This window comes from Lethenteron reissneri, chromosome 16, assembly GCF_015708825.2.
Source record: "Lethenteron reissneri isolate LAM-NWPU_2019-01 chromosome 16, ASM1570882v1, whole genome shotgun sequence".
NCBI lineage: Eukaryota > Metazoa > Chordata > Hyperoartia > Petromyzontiformes > Petromyzontidae > Lethenteron > Lethenteron reissneri.
This window is the reverse complement of record NC_083794.1, coordinates 3,553,995-3,574,315: the sequence shown is the minus strand read 5'-3', so window position 1 is coordinate 3,574,315 and position 20,321 is coordinate 3,553,995.

Here is a 20,321-nt window from a genome sequence, read left to right as displayed (position 1 = left end):
CTATGTTACACGGTTGATGAGAAACAATCTGATTGGGACTTGCATATACCTGGGGTACTCTCCGCGTATCGGATGACGCCTCATGCGTCCACAGGGTATTCTCCATTTTTTATAATGTACGACCGCGAGAATGTTCCGCCGGTGGAAGTACAGCTGGGTACGGGGGCGAAGGGTCCTGTTAAACCTCTTCCCGAGTACATTCAGGACACTGTTCGACGCGTTGCCGAGGCACGGGAGGGGGCCCGATTGGCTACTGCCAAGACTCAGGCGCTTTATTACAATTGTATAGTGAATATACAGCAGTGTGGTATACAGTAGGGTGGGTAGAATAATACTTAGGGTAATATTATAGACGAAGGTATAGAGTGGTGTATAGTAATACAGTATATAATTTAATGTTGGGTATTTTTTGCGACATAGAATTGTAATGTATTACTTACTGTTAGTAGCTCAGCTTATTGGCGAGTATATTTAGTACACTGATGATACTATGTAGTTTATACTCTAGTTTTTTACGTGGTTGTTTAGTAACTGCAGCTACATACTATTAACATTCCTTCCCTTTGTTAATGCTACCCCCATCCCCTCCCTTTGATGCTGCTAATCATGCATAATGCACGGGCATAATATGACTTTGAAACCCCCCGCCCACCTCCTACGCATTTCCCATAAATATTCTAAATTCCTATTGATATGCAAATTCTTTTATCAAGGCGCTCTTCTTCCCCCCTCCAACCCAGCTTAAATATACGCTCCAAGCTTGGTGGTGTTTCATTCTTCACCTGAGGACGGCTGCTTGCGTTGTGGCCGAAACGTCGTGAGAATTATTTTAATGTTTTATTTTTATTATTTTATTACTTCCCTTCTACGTGACTTTACCGAAAGAACCAAGAAGAACAATACTTTATTTGAGGTTAGGAAATTTGTATCTCTGAGAATGGACATTTTCAAAAGTTACTGTCTGTTATGCAATCTCATAATATATTCCAGGTCGTCGCTTTCTTCCTCCAGTGGCTCTCTGTATCACGCAGTGTTTGCCGCCCCTCCTCGCTCTGAACCTTATTTTTTCTCCAACTCCTGCCTCAGGGCTGCCACACTAACCTGCCCAAATATGTGCGCTGCACTGGAGAGCGGCACAATCCAGCTGAAGGCGGATGCACGCCGTTCATCTAAAAATAATACCAATCTGCCTGCCTGTTTCAATGAGGTGGCAAGCATCACTAAGCCAAGAGATCACCCGCCTTTTGTTTGCGGTCATGGTCAGAGGGTGAGAGAATGTGGCTATTATGTGCGCTTTTAATGAAATTAAAAGTGGTTTTCTGCTCAAAAAAGCAGCAGCCAGTCCTTATCTCCTTATTGGTGGACTTGAGACAGTAATGGAATTCAACATTTCTAGCAAAGGGGGTTGAGTTTCAACTCATGATGGGAACGTTGTGAGTTCAAATACTTTTCAGGGATTAACTCAAGCTTCATAGTTCTTTCGGTGAAGTCACGTATATAAAAAAATGAATGATAATAAAATTATACAAATTAAAATAAATTGAATAAAAAATAATAAAAATATCACGACATTTCGATTGCAATACAAGCAATCGTCATTAGGAGAAAAATAGCTGGAAAGCTGCTGAGGCAGGCTGTTTATAAAGGTTTAGAGATGGGCAGGGCAGCTAATGTTAATGTAGGAGAGGTCTCTGTCACCGGCAGTAGGTCGACACCAATCAAAGAGCTGTTTATAAAGGTGTTGAGTAGTTCCGACGGACGTACTCGGAGACGGAGGTAAGTTAGGGGCTTCCGCCAGGGTTTATTACCACATATCACTATCCCTGGTTCCCTCTTACCCCTTCTACTATCCCCGTTCCTCCAGTGACCCCGCTTACGTCACGGGGTCTCCCTTAAATAGCCTAGGAGGGGTGAAGTCACGTGCACTGCCCAGCGCGTGCGACCCTACGTCCCGTGATGTCACCGCACCGGACAGCGCACACGACGCCACCACTCACCTCTACTCCTCTACAAAGGTTTAGAGATGGGCGGGGCAGCTAATATTAATGTAGGAGAAGCCTCCGACACCGGCAGTAGGTCTACACCAATCAAAGCATTGCACCTCGCTCCACACATCCACACTGCTGACGATGGAGGTGGGCAAGAAAACACAAATCAAGTCATGACCCAAGTGGTTGATGACATTTCCAATGATTGCTGAGTTTAAACCCGTCATCTCGGTTGAAATTGTGTCTGTGTCTGTATATATATGGATGGCTTCGTGAACTGAATCTTTTTTGATAGCCAGTCGGCTTGCAAAGTACCATCGTCTTAGAGAAATCAATTCACATGAGCCAGCTGCATAAAAGTAATGATCAGCCACGATAGAAGTATTGGTCCTGCCATGTTTCAGATCTGCCTTATGTTCACGAACATGGTCCTAGAAATATCGCTTGGTTTCCCCAATGTAACTGCTGCCGCAGATACAGCTTAGTTTGGAGATGCCGGGATATTGGCAGAGAAAACAGACAATAGCCAATAGTTCGCGGCGAATAACGCAGTAGCGGGTTTCCGCCGGGGACAGCACGCGGCTACCGTAGGCTACCACGCGTTCCACGCCGCCCTTGGACTGTGACAGAACGGCCCCGATCCCGGTGTCACTAGCGTCCGTATTCAGAATAAAAGGTCGTACAAAATCCGGATAATCCAATGTCGGCTCCGTCGCCAACCGATCGCGTAGGCCCTCAAACGCCGCTTCCTCCGGCGGTCCCCAACTGAACCTCCGACCCTTCCCCGTAAGGAGGTGCAAGGGCCTAGCGATCATAGCAAAGTTCGGAACAAACCTGTGATAATATGAGACGAACCCAAGGAAGCGACGTACGTCCCCAACTGAGGCCGGGGTTGGCCAGTTGCGAACGCACGCCGTCTTGTCTGGGTCCGTGGCCACCCCGTCCGCACTGACTATGTGTCCCAAATAACGCACAGATCGTTGCAGTAGGTGACACTTTTTGGGTTTAAATTTTAGATTGGCGGAGCGCATCCTAGCAAACACCGTCTCCAATCTCTGTAAATGTTCGTCAAATGTGCGGCTGAAGACGATGACATCGTCTAAATAAATCAAACATGTCTCCCACTGCAGACCCGTTAACACCAGCTCCATCAACCGCTGAAAAGTGGCGGGGGCCGCATTCAAGCCCATCGGAAGGCAATTGAACTGAAATAAGCCCTGCGGCGTACGGAAAGCTGTCTTTTCCCTCGAGGACTCATCCAGGAGAAGCTGCCAGAATCCCGAGGAGAGATCAAGCGTTGAAAAAAACTTCGCCCCAGACAAGGCATCGAGGGAATCATCCATACGCGGCAGGGGGTACACGTCTGCCACGGACACCTTGTTTAATTTTCGAAAATCGACGCAAAATCGCAGTTTCCCATCCTTCTTCACAAGGACTACCGGCGCGCCCCATGGACTGTTAGACGGGGATATTACGTAAGCGGCCAGCATGTCCTCCACTGCACCACGAACCTGATCCCGCTCCGTCGGGCTCAACCGATGCGAGTTCAACCGAATCGGAGCGGCGTTCCCTGTATCAATGTGGTGGAAAAGCAAGGAGGTGCGTCCCAAGTCAAAATCATCCGAGCTGAACACGTCGGAATAGCTTACCAACAGCGCGCTAAGCGTGGACCGTTGTTCTCCGGTCAGGGATGAATTCTCCCCGCACAACTCGGCAACCCATCGATCATCCTACCCCGTGGGCCCCGAAAACCCCCCCTACCATGTCCCGGCGGCCCCAGTCGTCATGGGCCGTGAACGCGGTCGTGGCATGAGCCAAAACCGTTCCACCCGGTACACTAACATTCTCCGCACTCCCATTCAGCACTTGTAAAAACTGAGGCTGGCCCGGCCGGACAATCGTTTGTGCCCCAACCAGCGCCGAGCCGCTCGTTATAGCCATGGACGGTGATATCAAAACCCCCGCCACTCCCTCAACTCCAGGCACTGGTTTCCGATATCTCAACGGGATAAGCATCTGTGAACCAGGTGGAATGTCAACAGATACCTCGGACAGCGCCTGCACCTGGCAAACAGGGGTAGACCGGCCCCAGGGCGACGGCAAGAATGAAATTTTCCGACCCCCCGGTAATTCAATGCAATTTTGATCAACCCTTATTTGAATGGGCATTTTTGCCAGGAAATCGGTCCCCAACAAACAGCGCACCGCGAGGAACGTAGAGATCAAAACGGTCCCTGAAGCCGACACCCCCCCAATCGATACGTTGGCGTCCACCTGGCCCACAATGCCCATACTTCCCCCGTTCGCCGCTATGCACGAATCATAAACCGGTCGCACTCTCCCTGGCGGAATGCCTAAGAGATGGAAAATGACGTCCGAAATAATGGACGCGGACGCACCGGAGTCCACAAAAATACGCACCTCGACCCCCTGAATATAACCCGGTACAGTGGACGACCCAGTAGCGGACGCAACCACCCTCCGTGCCAATTTCCGCCATTGCGTCAGCGAGCGACACGGGTCAATCGGCGGCACCTTGTTGTTAATGACACACGGACCGCGCGGCGATGGTGATGCATGAGGTGACAGGCCTTGCCGGGTGTCTGATGCGCACCGACTTGCCTGTCCTTGATGGTCCATTCACTTCACATCCATGGTCGAGGCCTCCTGCTGGGGAGGCCCCGGGATGCGAGTCCAACAATCCCTGGCGAAGTGGCCCTTACGGCCGCAGCGGAAACACTCCACGTCGTTTCGGCGCGCGGCACCCCCTCTGTCCCGACGCTCCCACGTCGGCGGCCCGGTCCTCAGCCCCGTTCCCCCCCGAGCAGGCCACTGGGCGGAGGCGGCCTCCAACTCCTGCGGACCCTTGTCGTCAGGAACGTAGACCGCCTTCTTAGGATCTCACACCGTAGCACCGCCTTCGACGATGGGGCCCCCCGTCCAAGCTGACACCTGTTTCCAGCGTCGGAGGTTAAATTGAGCATCCAAGCACTTAGCTGCAGCCCGGGACGTCAACTTATCATGGCTGCACACCGGCATGGGGATCCCCAAGTCTCTAGACAATTCCAGCATCTTGCCCAACATGAGGGGTTCCAACAAATCCGGCTCCGTTTCGGGATATGCGGCCATTGCCAGTTCCAAAACGCCGCCCCGGAATGCCACCGGCGATTCTTCGGGCGCCCGTTGCCGCTGTACGAATCTACGATGGGCATCGTCCGGAGGCTCATACGCATCCACCATTTCCTCGAAGACACCCTGCAGCATCCTCTTCTTGTTGGCCTTGATGGAACGGAAGAACCTGATGGACTCGTCGTCGAGAAGTGTTGGTAGGACTTCCAGGGCCTTCGCGTCCATCCATTTGGCGGATCGTACAGCCGCTTTAAATCGGCAGGCGAACGCGCTCCAATCGCCGCCGATGGAGAACTTTTTAACAGTTGTTAAATGACGGCTGCGGGTCCTTGCTCCGCCATCCTCCGTTGATGGTGGCTCGTGCGGCAGCGACAAGATGGCGTCACTCCGCAACGTGTTCAAGATGGCGGCTCCCCGCGGTGGAGAGCGCAAGATGGCGGCTTCCCGCCGTTCCTCCGCGGCCACGCCCAAGATGGTGTCCTCGTGCCGCGTGGTGGAGAGGGCTGACGGCGACGGCAAGGCCCCGGCCCGCTGTTCCCTGCTGGGCCTCCCCGAAGTCGTCGCCGGCGTCACAAGGTTGCACAACTGCGCCAACACCGTCTTCAGTGCCTCCAGTTGGGCCGCCACCTGTCGCCATCTTTCATCAGCGTCCACTCGCGCGGATGGACCCACCGAAGCGGCAATGTCCTGCACGCCCGGACCGTCGCTCGTACCAGCGTTGCTTCCCCCCTCCATCGTCGGTAGCGCCATCGCAGAAGATGCTGCAGAAGATGGTGCAGGGACGTTCTTTCTTCTGAGCTGTTTTGACATGCCGTTTCACTTCTGACACCAACGTAATAATGGACTCTTTCTCAGTGTCGATCTCCGTTGTTCTTTATTTGGGTTCGTAGAATCTCACTCACACGGCATCCTCGCTCAGGCCCGCGTCTCCTCCGACGATCACTCCACAGCCACTCTGCTGCTCCGTTCTGCAGCCTCACTGCTGCCCCACCCTGCAGCCCCACTGCTGCTCTGCTCTGCAGCCTCACTACTGCTCCGCTCTGCAGCTAGCCTTCCACAGCCCGCTAGCCCTCTGCATCCTGACACCGATGGCTGACGGTGCCGACGTCTCCCGATGCGTGGCGATCGCGCCACTCTCCCCGTACTGCCCAGCGTGGCCTCCTCCCGTTTCACTCCGTCTCAACTCCCTGAACCCCTTCCGGTTCTCCCCCTAAATCCTCTCCCCCACGTGACCCTAACTCCTCCCTCTCCTCACGTGACCCAGACTCCGCCCCACCTCAATCCTTGCTCGCATTACACATATATACAGACTCAATTTCAACTGAGATTACGGTTTAAACTCGACAATAATTGGAAAGATGTCATCAACCACTTTGGGTTATGATTTGATTTGTGTTTTCTTGTCCACCTCCACCGTCAGCAGTGTGGGTGTGTGGAGTGAGGTGCAATGCTTTGATTGGTGTAGACCTACTGACGGTGTCGGAGCCTTCTCCTACATTAACATTAGCTGCCCCACCCATCTCCAAACCTTTATAAACAGCTCTTTGGTTGGTGTAGACCTACTGCCGGTGTCAGAGACCTCTCCTACATTAACATTAGCTGTCCCGCCCATCTCTAAACTTTTATAAACAGCCTGCCTCAGCAGCTTTCCCCCTCTTTGTTCTCCTGATTACGATTGCTTGTGTTGCAATCCTAACGTCGTGATATTTTTATTATTTTTCATTCATTTTATTTTCATTCATATTTTTATTATTTAATTGTTATTATTTTTTCTACGTATGTGACTTTACCGAAAGAACCATCGAATATGAATTCCTGCAATCACGAAAGTTTCAAGTCAAAATTAACTCAAGCTATTATCTTTCTGGGGCTGCTGCAATGAGAATGAGTAACATTTTGCGGAAAATCAACATTTCTTGAACATTATATAAACTGCCCCTCCGCCCAAACCAAAGGAGTGCTGAATTTCCAACATTGGCTCAGCATTGCTTGTAGAGATAAACGCCACCACAAGCTAGTTTGAGAAGGGATGCACTTTTTTTTGTCTGAATTGTGAATTTAAGCATGCCAGTTTCCAAATTCTCAGAATTATCTCCACATTCTCTGAAATATAAGTTTCCATTAAACTACAGTATGCAAAATAGCGAGCAATCAATTCATAAAATGCAATTAGTAAATAAAACACAACTTGTACATCCCATATTTGTCTCCCCAATTTGATCTCACGCCTCTCCAATACGTGTGATTAATGAACCCCACAACTCTCCCAAGTCCTGGGGATGAATGCAAATTTGCAACAACAAAAAGGCCCGAATACATATTTCGTGGCTTTTCTGTTTTAGTAGAGTGGAAGCTTGGCATACTCTTTTTTTTACAACTGTGATAACTCTGAAATTTTCTTCGATAAATCAAATTACCGCAGTGCTGCATTCACAAATGTATGTTTCGCGTGACTATAAGTAGCAGCAGTGTGAGTTATGAGGGACTTGCAGAGAGGTGCTGAAAAAAGATGTACAGTAATACAATAAATACAAATGTTTCAATTGGCAAGTGTTTTAGATGTAGGCCCTGCTATAGATGCTAGAAGCTGCATACAATTAATCAGCAGGTGTGAAAAGTATACACAAACAAACCCCAATAAATGTATGAGTGTCATTGTGGAAAACCTGACAGGCTTTTAGGAACCCCACGGTTAAACGGAGACTTTATAATAGAAATGAGCCTCTTCCTGAACCATACGAATTTTGGTTCTAAAGCATCCTGGCCACACATAACGTATGTTGACTTCTTGGCAAATGTCTCTGTGCTCTGCCATCTGCTTCCTATTTGGATAAAATAGGTGGTGGATGAGGAATAATGAAACTATCAGCTGCTTAGAAATGCAATATGTTTTGGCTGCAGCTACTGCACAACCACATATCCAGCAACATTAAAAGTTAGCTTTTTCAAATTGTAGAGTTAGTTTACCTTATTTTTTGTGCAGTGTTACAATTTATTTCACAAGGTGGAAGTATATTATAATTTATGACATGTTTTACAAGCCCATTTTACTGAAGGTGAATTCCTAATTATGATGGAGTAGCTTTGTGTTTCTCTACATTTGTTATTTGTAATTTTCAATCGGAACTTTAACACCATATACAACTCCCTGCTCCACTAATAACTTCCCACCACTGGCTAAGGTCCAGTAACAAAGTTCAGCACTGCCCCATCGCTCATTGACCATGGATTCACTTTGACTTGTCGTGAATCCATCCGGACTGCAGCAACTGTAATCATTTGCTGACCACGAGGTTATCCCTCCACACATTATTCAGTGAAGGGGTTGGGAAACCCTTTTCTTTACTGAAGGCCATATGGGGCATTTCAAATACTCTTGGTGGAGGCCACATCAGTGCGCACCACAGTGGCTGAGCTCACAAAAATTACACAGCATTGCCAAGTCAAACATGTTTCCTCAAGTACTCGATCGAAGCTTACAGTGACGCATAAACATAATGTCTGTGCCATCTTGGAGTGGTGGGCCTCATATGGCTACTCGCCGTAGGTTTCCCAAAAATCCTGTTGATTTTTATATCATAACAGGAACACTGGTGCATGTTTTACAACTTTGTTTCGTTAAATTAAGTGGCCCGCTAGAGCAACCAAGAGCTGATTGCCAGCTTCAGACAAAATGCACAACTTAACTGAACTGCTCTAAACAAACCATCCAAACCTTTTCTCTATCTCTTTTGGTTACGCCCAAAGGTTTCTGAAATCTGGCGCCAGCACATCACCCAATTTGTTAATTACCTTTTATAGACTCCTCTTGAGCATTCTTCTCCCATAAGTTTCATCACCACGTGGTACCCAATTGGGAATTGCATACAGTGTCCTTAAACTCCTCCAGTCGAGACAGTGGAAGACCCAAGAGTTACCCAATGATTGAACACTCAATGAACTTAATGCCAGAGATATCCACCCTTGAACACCTCTGGGCTGTGTCACAGGGATTACTGGTGGTATACAGGAGGATTCGGTTCCCTTCTGTTGATTCTTTCTTGATTCTATTTTTTCCCGTTACATAAGTTCACCCTGCCATCCCTTCCTCTTTCTATATTCTCCTATCCTTCCTCTTTTCATCGCTCTTTCCGATGATTTCACATCTCCTATGTCACAGCCAGAGAACACGCCGATTGTACGTCTATGTCTTTGTTGTTCTTTTGTTCAATATGTACCCCGGTTCCTTTTACTTATCTATTGTCGTTGAAAACAAATATGGAACTAAATTTTTATCTTCCTCATGTTTATTCTACTCATGTGGGGTCCGCTGTCCTTGCCAGCCTTTTCAATGCTGCCCTGTCTTGCGCCATATCTCTTTCTGCTCCTCGGGCCACCATGTCTGATCGCACCGCATCGCCCCCCACCTCTCCTTCTGCCTTCCTCTTGATCTCTTTCCTTCCACTTGCATCACTTGCACCTTCTCACCCACATCATTTTCCTGTCGTCTCTCAACATGACCGAACCACACCAGCCTTTTCTCTCTTTATGATTTCTACCAACTTGAGTCTTCCTCTCACTTCTAGATTTGAAGTTTTCGTAACTGAAAGGATCTATGCTCTTTCGTTCTTTTGGTAAAGTCACGTAGGTGAAAAAATAAAAATAAAAAATAAAAATAGAAATAACTAAGTTAAATCACGACGTTTCATAAGCAAACCATTTCTCACCCTGTCCTTCCTTGTTAACTAAATACAGCGGCTTAACATGTTTAGCGATCCAGTTAATAACATTGATTTCTGATACAAGCAATTCCAGGTGCATTGCAATCGACGTGCTCCCCGATAATTCATATTCCAGTCAAAAGATGGCACGTTGTGATCAAAGCTCGTGTCCTAAACACTTCCCGGGTTATCGTTGGCCAAACAGTGTATAACTGCTGACAACACAGTGTTTGTGTATGACCTAGAAATAATGAGATACACAAATGCTTTGAGACTTTCTAAAAAAAATAATCATTTTCAGCTTTTTTCAAAGCTTTGTATGTTGAACTTCTCTCGTACCATACGTAGCCAACCGGAGGCACGGGGACACTTCCCTCTGATGTTTTCAACGCATTCTTCCGTTGAAAACTCAGTGACGATGATACAGACCGATATGTGGCATACTAGAAACGGGCACCCCAGTGGTGTTTCTTTGTTGGAAAATAGTAATTTATGTTCGTTTATAAAGTCCCTGGTTGCTGTAAGATTCAACAGTACAAGTACATATGTACACGGACAGTTAGTGTCGATTATGGCCAGTTAGGTGGCTGACGGAGCTCACAAGTAAACCTGTATGCACACCAGTGACATGTTCCAATTTGTGGGTAAGGGACCTAATTTGTTCGTTCAGGCATTTCCAGTTAGGTTAATGACCTTAACGAGAAAATACGTGGGGAATTAGTTTGAACAAGATCTGCAAAGGTACATTTATGCATTGAGAAGTGTGAAAACTATTTTCTTTAGAACTGATTTTTGTGTTTAGTTTGTTGTCCTTCCCCTTCACCTCCGATAAACACTGTTGGCTACGCACGGTGCGAAAGAAGTTCAACATACATACATACATTCATAAGTGTACGTACTGTAATGGGCACTGTGCTGGTTGAGATCATTGACATTAATATGGTGTTGTATGTCATTGCTGAGTGAACTTCATTTCGACTGCAAATCTTCCTGGTGTGTGCTCACTGAATAAATCCTGCATTCGGGCATGATGCGCCGCGGATTTAAATTTCATCTTCTTGTAATTGGTTAATTGTGGACACAAGTCACGTAATATAGAAAGATGCAAAGATTACATTTCCATAGCTCATTACCTGCAGAATTAGTTGAGTGGCAAAACATTGTTACTAAATCAAGAGTTAACGGCATAAGGTGTACGACAGAGCAGATATGTGGATTACATTAGAGAATACATCTTAACCTGTAAGAAAACCCAGATGTTTTCCATGACTTATTTTTGTGTACATTACAAAATATTGTGAATATTTTCTATTTTATTTAGCTGCAATCATTGGATTTGCTCAATGAGAAACAGGTGGTAGAATGTAAATGAAATTCTAAAAAGTAAACTTCATTTTTTGCATGGCCAGGGTGTTTTTTTAAGTTGGCCTTGAATTGCGATATGAAAAATCTCATTCATTTAGCTGTGCATTTGCAAGGCAAGTGTTTAATTATTTATGACATTTTTTGATACCGTCTATATTTTCTGCTCTATTTAGCTAGCTTTCCCACCATTTCCAATGTGGCACAAAAGAGAAAAAACGAGAGAGGGCAGATGAGATAAATGACGTTGCATTTCAGCTCTTATTTCCAGATGTAGCATCTAACATTGCCCTCAATTGTGACACCATCAACCCATCAATGTGCCTCAATTCCTAAATCAAGCACACTCCTTTTGGCAGCCTGAGAAATTAATTTCCCACTCCCATCTGCCACTTATTTTGTCCTCTTGGAGCTGAGTAAAATTGAATTGAGAGCTAGCACAAATTTTGGGTGCAGACAAGGCCATCAAACTGGGCTGCACATGACAGCCTTTCAGGGCAACAACAGTTACTGCGTATTTTCATTGAGCTCAAAAATACAGATATCACTGGCCCAAAACTGGCCACTGTTTGAGACTACATTGTGGTCAAAGTGGAAAGGGCGACACGAAGCCCTGCAATCGCTTTGCTCGTACCACTGCTGGCAGAAGAGCCTCCACAATTGGCCTACTCTTCCATGCTTTGCATCAACCTGCTGATTGACTAATTGAGACATACCTATTCATACTGCTGGGTAGTCAGAAGCAGGGGGGGGGTACATTAATTTCAACGTTGCTTCAACTTCCTTGCCAGGAGATGGAACTGGTGATCTCTGGATTGCAAGTCCAGCGTGATAAATCTTATCTTCATATAGCACCTCTATCTAAGGCGCTTTACAAGGGTTATGACTGGTACAATGAGGGTAGCTAAAGGTGATACGGTGAATAGGGATGGGTATGGGGAGGGATGTTAATGGGTGCGCGAATTACTGGGGTACCTAGGGATGGAGGGAAGGATGGGTAAGGGAGAAGAGGTGGGTCTTGAGGCAGGAGAGGAAACGAGACAGGGAGGGTGCTTGTTTCGTGTGGTAGTGAAGTTTGTTCCAGTGCAAGGGGGCAAGGAGGGAAACGTAGAGGACACAGGATTGTACCCACGGAGAGGGGGGGGATGGTTAGGAGTAAGAGAGATAGAGCGGAGCGGGCGGGAGGGAGCATAATACGAAACGAAAGAAAGCGAGGTACGGTGGGGCATGGTCTAGGGGAGATCTACATACTAGCGTAATGAGCTTGAATACACAATAGCAGTTGATGGAGCCAGTGCATTTCTATAAGGGTTGAGGTGGAGGAGCAGTGTGGTACGTTGTAAATTAAGCGTGCAGACACATTTTGGATACGTTCTAGTGCAATTGTAGTGAGACCAACTGAGTCACAGACGTTGTCTTGGGAGCAACACGTTTTTTATTAATCTCTTAGCACAACATACTCCAAGCTTCTTGGTTCTTTCGGTAAAGTCACGTAGAATGGAAACAATAAAAATAATAAAATAAAACATAATAAAATAATTATCACGACGTTTCGGCTACAACGCAAGCAGCCGTCTTCAGGTGTAGAATGAAACACTGCCAAGCTTGGAGCGTATATATAAGCTGGGTTGGAGGTGGAAGAAGAGGGCATTGACAAAATAATTAGCATATCAAGAGGAATTTAGCATATTTATGGGAAATGCATAGGGGGTGGGCGGGGGGGTTTCAAAGTCATATTATGCCCATGCATTATGTAGGATTAGCAGCATCAAAGGGAGGGGGTAGGGGGTAGCATTAACAAATGTTAATAGTATGTAGAAGCAACGAAACATGTCAATGGGAGAGCGGTGATAGGAGACCCGCAGCAGAGCAAATAATCCATTCCCTGTGGAGAACACAAGATACACAGTCAATGCCAGTGAGTGGACTGCGGTCTGAAAGTCACCGTAAATGTGAACAACAATCAGTTAAGATCCAAAATGGTTTATTACGTCCTTCCAATGATTGCTGAGCCAGAATCCATCTTCTCGGTTGAAATTGTCCCCAGCTGGGCCCCGAAGTGAGAGGGCCAGGAGGTATGCGGTCAACAATGCTTGACTCAGGGAGGAGGACGCCCCGACCATGCATAGTCCCATGGGATGTTGGCTATCTACAACAAGGCAACTCCTATGACTAATTGGGAATGGGACGCAAGCGTAGGATTGATCACCCTGTCGCTGGCCGCCTTTGGGGAGGGTGTATAGTATGAAAGGCCGAAACACCCTAGGAACCAAAGGTACACTACTGACGATGTGCTCCGAAAATTTTGACAGGCTCACTGTTCATGAACTCTTGGAAGTGCTTGCACAAAGGATAGTAACATCTCATCCTGTGTTCTTGGAAGCTGAATATCTGGACTTGTCCAGCGACTGCTGAGAAAGATCAGCTGACAACAAGGGAAAGTCCTTGTGGCGGCACGGAGAGACAGCTGACAGGGGGGAATAGACCCCACTGGGACAGTCATGGGTTAGCTTCCCATTTCTGTAGTTTCCCATGCTTCGCAGTATGTTGGAAACACCCGCTTTAGCTACAGAAAGTCAACATACGAGAATACCCCTAGAGTCTGCAAGAGCGGGGGCGGAAGGTGACTCATCAGCTGACAACATGGTAACGACTGGACCGGAAACGACTACGAGTAATGAGAGCACAGCACAAGAGAACACCACAGCAACTGTCACAAGTTCCGCTGCAACAGCGGGCCACAAATAGATGCAGGTATGTGTCTGTGGTTGGAGGAAAGTTACATCAAACCATGGGTTGAGGATCCACCAGGGGAAGAAGGGGTGTTTGGGTAAAGAGAGACAGAGGCCTCGCATTGATTACTTTCTGCGAAAGCGATCAAATCAGTCGAATGAAGCACAGCAACTGGACGCAAACCATAGTTTGCAGTGCATCAGTACCACTGTCATGGAGGACGTAAACTCAAGCACCGAAGTAACAACTGAGGTGGAACCAACAACAGGAGTGGAACTCACCCAGCCTCCCAGACCTGCAGTCGAGAGGAGACTACCAGGGCACAGACCGTATGTGAAGTGGCCTGGCGCCAGTGACAAGAAGTTGTGGGAAACAGTGAATACTGACCTTACCTTGACCCTCGAGAAACTTCGAGGCACAGTGGAGAAGAAGTTGGAGAGGATGGGGGACATCATCTATGAGTACGGGGCAGAAAGCTTTGGAGTGCAAGAGGCAAAAGGACAACATTGACCACCACTGTCCCATGCACCAGGAGACTGCTCAGAAAACTCGACGAGAATATCAGCTGGGCCCGTATGCGGAGGCGGCAGAAGGCAGCAGTCAGTGGCTCTGGATGAAGAGGAAAGACCCCAGCTGGGCCCCCAAGTGAGAGGGCCAGGAGGTATGCGGTCAACAATGCTTGACTCAGGGAGGAGGACGCCCCTGCCATGCATAGTCCCATGGGATGTTGGCTATCTACAACAAGGCAACTCCTATGACTAATTGGGAATGGGACGCAAGCGTAGGATTGATCACCCTGTCGCTGGCCGCCTTTGGGGAGGGTGTATAGTATGAAAGGCCGAAACACCCTAGGAACTAAAGGTACACTACTGACGATGCGCTCCCCAAATTTCGCCAGGCTCACTGTTCATGAACTCTTGGAAGTGCTTGCACAAAGGATAGTAACATCTCATCCTGTGTTCTTGGAATCTGTATTTGTATATGTGGATCGCCTCATGAACGAATCTCTCATGGTAGCCAGATAGCTTGCAGAGAACCTCTGTCTTGGAGAAGTCAATGTCATGTGAGCCCACAGAATTGTAACAGTTATCTGCCACGGCAGAAGTGTTTGTCCTACCGTGTTTCAAGTCTGCTTTATGTTCACGGATGCGGTCCGAGACATGTCGCTTGGTTTCTCCAATGTAACTGCTACCACAGAGGCAACTCAATTTGTAAACGCCAAGGTACTGTATGTCCGGAACCACATCTTTTACAGACGGGACCAGATCACGAATTTTATGTACTGTGTTGAATCGGACCTGGATCTTGTGTTTTATCAAGATTTTGAGATATTTTTTGTGACCCCAGCAATGTAGGGTAAGGTGATGGTCTTGAAAGGCTCCTCAACAGGATCCTTCTTGATGGTTGGAGTGATGGCTTTGCGTATTGTGTAGTCGGAGTAACCATTAGCCTTAAGAGCTTGGCGTACGTGTTTGAGTTCACTGGCAATGTGTTCCTGGTCAGAGATGCATTGGGCTCTATGGTATAGAGTCTTGATGAGGGAATTCTTCTGGGATGGATGGTAGTGGGAATCCGGTTTTAGGTAAGCATCCGTATGGGTGGCTTTCCTGTAGACAGAGTGGCTCATTAAACCATCAGGCCTCATTTTAATTAGGACATCCAAAAAGGGTAGCTTGCCATCTTTTTCGACTTCCATGGTGAATCTGATGGCTGGGTGTATGAAATTTATGTGGTCGAGAAATTGGTCTAGAGCAGGCCGGCCATGTGGCCAGATGACAAAAATGTCATCTACATACCTCTTCCAACCCAGCTTATATATACGCTCCAAGCTTGGCAGTGTTTCATTCTTCACCTGAAGACGGCTGCTTGCATTGTAGCCGAAACGTCGTGAGAATTATTTTATTATGTTTTATTTTATTATTTTTATTGTTTCCATTCTATGTGAATTTACCGAAAGAACCAAGAAGATGAATCCCTGCAGTCACGAAAGCTTTAAATCGAAATACTCCAAGCTATTACACAACATACTCCCGGGTGGTGACCACCCAACTAACCACGCTACAGGGTTCCACTATCCGGTCCGGACCACAAGCTGGGTCCCGGACCGCGTGGCTGGAGGCTTCTTAAAGCTTTATGTGGATCTTCTGCCTCTCCAATAGTAAGAACCCCGAGCCCCTCTCAGGGCCCCCCTTATATCGGGCCGGGCTGGGGCTGGCTCCGCCTCTTGCCCCACCCACCTTCTTGATCTCTCTCGCCCTTGCCCGAAGGCTCTCGAGAGTTCTTCTTGGACCATGTGAACATCCATTGGCCCCCTCCACCGGTGGCCCCTGTTGTGTTTATACCCCCTTTTTTAATATTAAGAATAATTAAGAATTTTTTTTTATATCTATATATTTTTTTTCATTAAATAATGAAAACAACCCACTCCTCCTCACAAGCACACCAGGAATCTATGAAACATGGAGGGCCATTAAAACGTTAAGAATTCGGTCACAGAGAGGTCATAGACATCCAGATGGACAAAAGATCGATGGACTAACCTCCCAAGACATCTGGAGATGCACAAATAAGGTGCAGAGTAAAGGATAACAACGGTTGCAACTCGCGTTTTCCTTAAGGTTTTCCTTACCGAAAAGTAGAAACTTAACAAAAAGAATTAACCAACAAACAATAGGGGCTTTTTATTAGTAATTCCCTTATATTACTCGTATTCACCACATACATATTATTTACAATTATATGTTTTCTATCTACATGACCTTCCTAAAAACTAAAGAGTACGATTTCCAGAAAGCTTAAGTGGAAACTTAGTTACACTTAACCTCAGGACATTAAAATATAACTCAGAATAAAACACCAATCTCTGGAGAACTAAACTTGGCGAAGCCCTCAAAATAATGATGTAACGAGGATCATTACGAATATTCATTAAACAGACGAATAAAGTCACGTAGAAGGGAAGTAATAAAAGAATAAAAATAAAACATAATAAAATAAAATAATTCTCACGACGTTTCGGCTACAACGCAAGCAGCCATCTTCAGGTGAAGAATGAGACTCTGCCAAGCTTGGAGCTTATATATAAGCTGGGTTGGAGGTGGAAGAGCGCCTTAACAAAAATAATGTGCATATCAAGAGATATTTAGCATATTCATGGGAAATGCGTAGGAGGTGGGCGGGGGGGTTTCAAAGGCATTATGCCCATGCATTATGCAGGATCAGCAGCACCAAGGGAGGGTGCAGGGGGTAGCATTAACAAAGGAAAGGAATGTTAATAGTATGTAGCTGCAGTTACTAAACAACCACGTAGAAAACTAAAGTATAAACTACATAAAAAACTAAAGTATAAACTGCATAGCACCCTCAGTATATTTACTATACTCTACAATAAGCTGTAGCTGAAACGTCGTGAGAATTATTTTATTTTATTATGTTTTATTTTTATTTTTTTATTACTTCCCTTCTACGTGACTTTACCGAAAGAACCAAGAAGATGAATCCCTGCAGTCACGAAAGCTTTAAATCGAAACATAGACGAATAATAACCACGATACTAAGACCGAGGGAACTCATAAGAAATATCAAGAATAAATGTAATACACAGGACCACGTAAGGTATTGCATACATCTCCTCGACCACCTTTGTCTTCCAGCGGGGTCTGGCCTCGGGATGACCCACGCAGGGCAAGCAAGGAGGGAGCCAAAAGGTCACAAGGGGGGAGTTTGTGCCTGACATTCCGAGGACATCTGTTTTTCCTGTTTGTTTTTCTCTCGCAAGAGACGCGGAGAGAGGAGAGGGTGTTCACGTTTTTGAGTTAAACACACGCGCAGGGTGCTCCGACGATGGAGCACAGCCGTCTTTGTCTCCCCGCAGCACGGACAGCAAGATTTGCACACGCGAGCAAATAACATTTCCCATGGGGAGATCGGGCCACGATGAAATGCCGTGAACACGGTTACGGCATACCTTGGGTCGCTTACAATCAAATCACCATAATACGAAGCAGACAAATGAGTCATTTTAACTTCCAAACCAAAAACAACTTAAGCTGTGTGAGACAAGGACATAACGCCCAGAGCGAGGGAGGGGATCATTAAGCTCGCTTAACGCGTAGGGTTCGCGACAAATTATTCATAATCAAAACGTGTATTGTGTGGCCTCAGTGCGAACGCGAATCGTCGGTCTGGTTAATGGATAAATCATGTGTGCCATCAATTTGCGAAGAAGCCTCACCCCTCCTTCCAGAATGATTACACAGCTGTGTCTTTAAAACTAATAAACACACACACGACACATACGGACGCACACAATCGCGCAGCGCTGGGAGACGGGACAGAAACACTCTCGTTGGGTACACCTGGCACTAGGCCCCTGCGATATATAGATGAAACAAATTCACATGGCCGTGCACATTGTACGCAACCTTTAAGCAAATTTTCAACGTCCGGGCCCATGGCTGGCCAATAAAAATGCAATTTGAGCGCGGCCAGCGTTTTTTGCATCCCCCAGATGCAACAGACGTTTATGTACGGCCCAAATAACCTCGCCACACAGAGTGGTAGGGACAACAATAGCGTACCAGCGTAATCCATCGTTCCAGTGCATGAGCAGCCCGCCCCGCAGGACAACCGAGGTGACACCACATGTAGCCGCGTCTACGGCGGCCTCTCTGACTCGCCATCGTAATTTAAGCAAGGACTCATCTTCCACCTGCAAGCGCCCCCACACCTCGTAGTCCAACCCGAGTACCACATCCCGCGCAGCCGGGACGTCGCCCGACCCGCCCATCGTGTCCGTGGCAGACGCAACAAGAGGGGGGGAGAGGTTGACTTGGCCGGTCTACCATGGCTGGCCAATAAAAATGCAATTTGAGCGTGGCCAGCGTTTATTGCATCCCCCAGATGCAACAGACGTTTATGTACGGCCCAAACAACTTCGCCACACAGAGTGGTAGGGACAACAATAGCGTACCAGCATAATCCATGGTTCCAGTGCATGAGCAGCCCGCCCCGCAGGACAACCATGGTGACACCATATGTAGCCGCGTCACCGGCGGCCTCTCTGACTCGCCGTCGTAATTTAAGCAAGGACTCATCTTCCGCCTGCAAGCGCCCCCACACCTCATAGTCCAACCCGAGTACCACATCCCGCGCGGCCGGGACGTCGCCCGACCCGCCCATCGTGTCCGCGGCAAACACAACAAGAGGGGGGGGAGAGGTTGACTTGGCCGGTCTACAATGACTGGAACCTGAAAAGCAATCGTGGCAGGGCAACAAAGTTCGTGTGATGAGAATATTTGCGATACGTAACACGGAACGAAAAATTACGTAGGATTTCAAGCCAGCATGATAATTGGCCTGAGGGCTGATCCACAGCGCATATTGGAGCGCTGCGTGGTCGAAATGCACATCGAAATGTCTGTCATAGCGATAAGGCCGATATTGCTACACGAAAACCACAATGGCCAACAATTCCCGGCGCATAACGGAGACAGCCCCCTGCTCCCATAAGTGACTACGTGCTCCACGCTGCTGACAACTTGAGATAATACTGCTCCAATACCGGTATTACTGGCGTCCGTATCCAAAACTAACGGTAATGAAAAATCGGTATAATGCAGGGGACGGGCGTTGACCAGCCCATCGCGAATGGAGCCTCTTAGCAGTCAAGGCATGGAGAGGCTTAGCAATGGATGCAAAGCCGGTGACAAATCGGCGATAATGCGAAGCAAAGCCGATAAAACTTGCCACCTCGCTCGCCGAGGTGGGTGTCGGCCACGTTTGGACACACGCTGTCTTCTCTGGGTCCGTAAAGATACCCGATTCGCTCACTATGTGACCCAAATATCGAACCGATTTTTAGAAGTGATTTAAATTTCAGGTCGGCCGCACGCATCTTAAGGAAAACAGCCTGCAGGTGATCCAAATGTTCATCGAACGTACGACCGAAAACAATAACGTCGTTCAATTATATTAGGCACGAAACCCACTGGAGGCCTGCTAAAACCAGCTCCATCAGCCTCTGAAACGTGGCCGGTGTAGAGTGGAGGCCCATAGGGAGCCGGTTAAACTTGAACAACCCTTGCAGCATACGAAAGGCAGTCTTAGGCTTGGAAGCCTCATTGAGCGTCAATTGCAAAAATCCCGATATAAGGTTAAGGGTGGAAAAGAACCGTGCTCCCGCCAGGGCATCCAGGGAATCATACATACGCGGCAAGGGGTATGCATCCGCGACAAAACCTTATTGAGCTTTCGAAAATCAACACAAAACCGCAAGCTGCCATCGTGCTTCTTGACAAGCACGATCGGGGCACCCCATGGACTGGTGGATGGTGAGATGATGTCCGCGGCCATCATCTCATCAACCGCCGCATGAATGTATTCCTTCTCGGCCGGGCTCAAGCGATAA